At 41.5% G+C, this 6000-nt stretch overlaps 1 long non-coding RNA gene across 5 annotated transcripts in view; it reads left to right on the forward strand.

Annotated features, from left to right (window-relative positions):
• The window catches only part of LOC308468063, a 64899-nt gene extending 59272 nt beyond the window's left edge, over positions 1 to 5627 (forward strand). For 4 of the 5 annotated variants that reach the window (XR_013981428.1, XR_013981429.1, XR_013981430.1 and 1 more), the window contains exon 2: positions 1331 to 5627. This is a non-coding gene — a long non-coding RNA (uncharacterized lncRNA). The remainder of the gene's footprint in view (positions 1 to 1330) is intronic. The other variant, XR_013981432.1, reaches the window with a different exon arrangement.
• The last annotated feature ends 373 nt before the right edge of the window (positions 5628 to 6000 follow it).

Raw genomic sequence — 6000 nt, forward strand, 5'->3', positions numbered from 1 at the left:
TGCAGGCTTAAGAGGTCTGCAGTCATAATAGCTGCGGAGGCTAATCTGTGATCCTCCAGCCCTCATCACCCCTGGCTGGGGATGATGGCAGTTGGAGCCCCAAAATACCTGTAGGCCAAAGGATAGCTACCCATCACCTAGATGCTTAGTTGGGATAAACCCCATTGGGCTTTCTTATAAGAAACCATGCATGGGATTGTATTGAGGTGCCAAACTGGCCAAAAGGGGGCATTATTCACCCCCTTCTTCAGCCAAAGGTTTCCACTTACAGATCAGGGGAAAGAACAAGCATGCAATCTTAAAAGACAAGGCACAAAGGGAAAAGAGATTTAGGAGGGAGGAGGAACTAAGCAAACTTGGACACAAGTTATTAGCTACAAGTTCTTCTAATGGCCAGCAGGGGTGAGGAAGTTTAAGGAGAGGAGCACCTATCAGCTGCTCTGAAAGAGAGGGACAACAATACGCATTTTTCTCTTCCTTGCTTTGCTTGTAGCCTCATGAAACGGCTGGCAGACATTCAGCTGAACAGATTTTGGAAGGGTGCAAGCACAGAGACAGCTTCAGCTTTATAGGAACATCATGCAACTTCCCTCTCCCAATCTTGGGTTGCCAAACTTCCTAGACCCCTTTGGGCGCATCTGGGTTTTGGACTGAAAGCCAGAGTGCCACCCCTTGTGGTCCTGCTCTTCTGATCAGCCACAATGAGAGAAAAATGATTTACCTTTACTTGATTGTAGTAAAGCCTCTAAGCACATTACGATAAATATTAAAATTATTTATCAAAAGTGGTTAAAAATAATTTAGACATTTAGAAATAATCAAAACCAACCGTTAAAAAGATTAAAACTTGTCAACATCTTTCAGCTTGGCAGCACCTATACTTTGGAACTCCCTGCCTATTGATACTAGGCAGGTACCTTCACAGTACTCTTTTCAGCACCTGCTAAGAACATTTTTGGTTAGGCAAGCCTGCCCAGGTGCTTAGAAAGTTGATGTGAGTTTTAATCTGCTTCTAGTCTCTTGCTACTTTAACTTTTTGAATTTAAAACATTATGCTTATTCATTTTCCTTATTTGTAATTTTATTGCTTTATGTTTTTTGCAAGCCGCTTTGAGGGTTTTGATTTTTGGGTGGGTTGTGTTGTTGTTGTTGTTGTTGTTGTTGTTGTTGTTGTTGTTTTTACAATCCAGCAATGTGTTTATACATTTTATGAAATACATAAATAAAATAAATAACATCAACAGTGAGTGTAGCTGCCTAATGTCAACAAGCACTGAGTTTCAAAGAATAGGTGCTGCCGGACCAAATTCTCCCCTCTTTCTCTCTCCAGGTTCATTTCAGCTTAGTCCACCTGGAAGAATGATCTGCAGGTGGCTGGTTCAAGACCTGCTGGTACTCAAGGCAGAAAATCCAAATGGCAGTTTCCTCCCTGCACAGAAATTAACAGGTGGTATGATCCACAGGACGTGTGATGAAGCAGAGATAGGCAGGAATGATGGGCTGCCACTTACCGGTATTTTGCAACAGGTACCATGCTATCTCTGTATCCCCACTGCCGCTTTTATTTTTATCCTTACCTGAAGCTTTGTTGCCCATCAGAAGAATCAGGCACAGTATAAGGCATTGGGGCAGGTTATGAAGAGGGGGCCCAGTGGCAGTGTGTGCGAGGACCATCAAATATGCCAGTTTTGCTTCTCATTTTTCCTTTCTTAAATTCTGTTCTCATCATTTCCATGTCAGTTTGCAATTTCTCTCTTAAGCCCATGTGAAAAATTTTCAGCATTTCAGTGTGAATTTCTCCTAATATAAACATCTTTGTATGGCGTTTTTGGCTAATAGGCACATTTCCCCCTCAATGCTGATTTTCCATAACACAAGAAGAGCGCTTCTGAATCAGGCCAAAGGCCCATCTAGCCCAACATCCTGTTCCCACAGTGGCCAGTCAGAAGCATCTTCTGGGAATTCAGGGAGTTCAAGGCTACCAGTGGCTGCTCACCAGGATGGCTATGCTTTGCCTCCACAGCTGGAGGCAGCAACACTTCTGAATACAATTTTCCTGGAAACCACAGGAACGGAGAGTTGCTCTTGTGCTCAAATCCTGCTAGTGAATTTCCCTTTGGGGCATCTGGTTGGCCACTGTGAAAAGAGGATTCTGCACTAGATGGACTAGTGGTTCTTACATTATTACAAGCAAATTTCTCCCATCTATTCCATCCCCCTATTTCCCCCATGGTCCCGTCTGCTTTCTGTCTTCTTCCTTCTGGATTCCAGTTCAGCTAGGAGAATTTCTTAAAATGATTTCCAGAATTAGGGCACGGGCGTTCTGCCTCATCTTTCTGTTCCATCTGTTCATTTGCATCTTCTTCTTTTTTTAAATCCTCTGGGTTACCAAAGCATGCGTGCGCATTGATACCACACTGGAAGGGGGAAAGGAAGGCGGTCTTGATGTGATTTTATTGCACACAGGGCTGCTTTCAGACTCTTTCCTGCCTTTGTTTTTATAGGGTTTCAGGAAGGCATGCCTGGTCTCCTGCATGTTGGTAAAGAGCATGAGTAAAAGAGGCAGAGGGAAGGGACTCTAACCTGTACAGTACTCTGTACAAGATTCGGAGTATTTGAAAATGAAATAACATAGGTTACCTAATGCAGGGCTGGGTAGACATCAGGTCTACCCAGGATTCCCTGTTATGATGTCCACATCATAAAACACATATAAATCACATGACCCCACCCCCACAAAAAAGGAATATTGGGAACTGTAGTTTACCACTCTGACAGTGCTACAATTCCCAGCACCCTTAACAGACTACAGGATTCTTTGAGGGAATTTTTATTTATTTATTTTCTTATTTATTTCATAAAATTTATACACCATTTGGTTTTTTTTAAAGCATCCTCAAAGCAGTTTACAAAAAATATATAGCAATAAAAGTATCAATATGAAAAAATTTAAACAACGATTTAATACTTTCAAAAAGTTAAAATAACAGTAGGTTAAAAACAGATTGTAACTCATATCAGCTTTCTAAACATCTGGGCAGGCTAGCCTAAACAGGCGCTGAAAAGAGTATAGTGAAGGCACTTGCCTGGTGTCAACAGGCAGGGAGTTCCAAAGTGCAGGAGCTGCCGCACCAAAATATCAGTTTCTGACAAATTTAAAACTCCAAAGTTGAGGTTTGAGGTTTCACATTTTCCTCATGATAAACGAGTGACAAAGAACAGCCCTGGGCTCATTTGGGAGAAAGGGCGGGATATAAATTTGAAAAGATGGCTGTAGCTCAGTGGTAGGACATCTGCTTTGCATGCAGAAGGTCCCATGTTTAATCCCAGATGGCATCTTTATGTAAGTCTGGGAGAAAACCTTGTCTGAATGTCCAAAGAGCTGTTGCCAGTCAGAGTAGACAATATTGAGCTAGATAGACCAATCTCTGAATCAGCAAAGGACAGCTCCTTATTTAAATCATGCTTTTATTTAGAAACGATGAGGACTAGAATCTTATTTTATTTTGGAGGAGGGGCCATAGTTCTGTCTCTGAAACCCCAGAGAACCACTGTCAGTCAGTGTAGAGAATAGTGAGCTAGATGGACCAGTGGTCTGACTCAGGATAATGTGACTTCCTCTGTTTCTATTTAATACACTATTTTATTCAGAAACATGAGGACTAAAATCTTATTTCAGTTTTAGAGGAAAGGGTGAATGTCAGTCGTAGAGCATCTGTCTTGCATGATGAAGGTCCAAGGTTCCATCCCCAGTGACATCTCCCAAGTAGGGCAGGTCTGAAACCCTGGAGAGCTGCTGCCAGCCAGTTTGAACAATACCAAGCTGACATCACAGTTTAAGAAGTATATTCACAAGCTGGAATGTGTGCAGCCAAGATGATAAAGGGTCTGGAAACCAAGCCTTATGAGGAATGGTAGAAGGATTTGGGCGTGTTTAGCCAAGAGAAGAGAAGAAGAGTTTGGATTTGCTATCCCGCTTTATCACTGCCCTAAGGAGTCTCAAAGCAGCTAACATTCTCCTTTCCCTTCCTCCCTCACAACAAACACTCTGTGAGGTGAGTGGGGCTGAGAGACTTCAGAGAAGTGTGACTGGCCCAAGGTCACCCAGCAGCTGCATGTGGAGGAGCGGGGAAGCGAACCCGGTTCACCAGATTACGAGTCCACCATTCTTAACCACACTGAAGGCTTAGAGATGCCATCATAACCATCTTCAAGTAACTGAAGAGCTCCCACATGGAAGATGGAGCAAGCTTGTTTTCTGCTGCTCCAGATGGTAGGACCCAAACCAATGGATTCAAATGACAGGAAAGGAGATTCTGACTAAGCTGTAAGTGCCTTTTGACTGTTGAATGGGCTCCCTCAGAAAGTGGCAGGCTCTGCTTCATTGGCGGGGCTATTGGCATGTTTTTTCTTACTTTTAAGGTATTTTGTGCTTTTTATTATCTTGTATTTTTATGTTTTGAACCATCCTGGAATCTATGGATGAAGGACAGTATACAAATTTAATAAATAATAAAATAAAAGTAAGTAGAGGTTGAATAGCCGTCTGTCATGGATTTTTTATCTATGATTCCCGCATCGCAGGAGGGTTGGACAGGATGACCCTTAAGGTCCTTTCCCACTGTACAATTCTATGATTTTATGTGTCAGGGAATCAGTGCAGATAGAATAGCAGTCTGAGCCGATACACAACACCTCCCTGTTCCCGGGATATAAACTACCACAAGCGGCTTCCTCTTGAACTGCTCCCCATCACTGCACTTCTCCTGTAAGGCACGTCCTCAGGGGAACCGTAGATTGAATCCAGCGCTCTCTATTCATAGGAGCTTGGAGATTCTCCACGCAGGGCCTCCGTGGCAGATGAGCGAGGGGTTGCTTGCCACACAGATTGTTGCAATCGGATTCCCCTGGTGGTGGGTCAGTAATTTTGAAGAACTCTGCTCTGACACATCGCAGGGAAGTGGTAAGGTCTCCCAGCACAGCCTCTCCTGGCTCAAAGGCCAGCTTTCACGTAGGACTGTTCTGTTTTGTTTTAGAGGAAGGTGGCAACGATCTCTCTTCCTCGCACCAGCTCACCATTTGTCTGACTACAGACATCAAAACATTTAAACAGAAGGCTGGTCTGCTCCAAGAAGAGACCAGGCAGCATTCGTTTCACCAAGACTTGTTGTGGGATCAAACCTTCTCAAAAAATTTGCCATGATAGGTCCTGCCATGTTTCCATTGAAAATACCATAATGCTAGAAAAATGCAACCTGTGTTGCTGTTAGAAGTAGTATGATTCATGCAACATGTTGGCAAATAATATACACACAATAATTACCAAAATAATTATGCATTCTTTATTAATCTTCTGAGAAAAATACACAAACTTATGCAAAGCCACAGAGACTTGCGAACTACCCAACCTGAGATGAACTTAAATTGTCTGATTTCAATGGATTTTTCAAGTGCTTAACTCAGTCTTTTGTTTTCTTTATCTTTTTAGGTAAGTTCATTAAGATACCAACAAAAGATAAGATCGATGTTGTTCACAATACCGAGAGATGCTAGTGAAGTTGTAGATGGATGTTAATAAAGTTCTTTCGCCCTGGCAGTCCAAGTAATCAAGATCTTAAGCCAAGAAATAGTATTCTCTCTCTCTCTTTTTTAAAATAATATTTATTAGAGTTTCAAAAGAAGAAAAATCACATTAATAAAAAAAAAATTAACAATAAAAAGGAAAAATACAAAATAGAAAAAAGAAAAAACAGTTAAAAACAATTCCACCTTTCCATCACTTCTTTTACGTTTACTTGTGTCCCGGACCTCCTCATACCTCCCTCTTTTGTAATCCAATTCAATTTGTTAATCCAACAATTCCTTTCCCTCCTTTTTAATCCTAATCTTTAATCTTGATATATTATAACATTAAATTTTTACATATTAAAAACCAATTTTTCCATATTCTTTTGTACCTATACAGTTAGAAACCGCTTAACTTCAATCCAACATCATTCT

The sequence above is a fragment of the Podarcis pityusensis genome (assembly GCF_964106645.2).
Source record: "Podarcis pityusensis genome assembly, chromosome: Z".
NCBI classification, from domain to species: Eukaryota; Metazoa; Chordata; class Lepidosauria; order Squamata; family Lacertidae; genus Podarcis; species Podarcis pityusensis.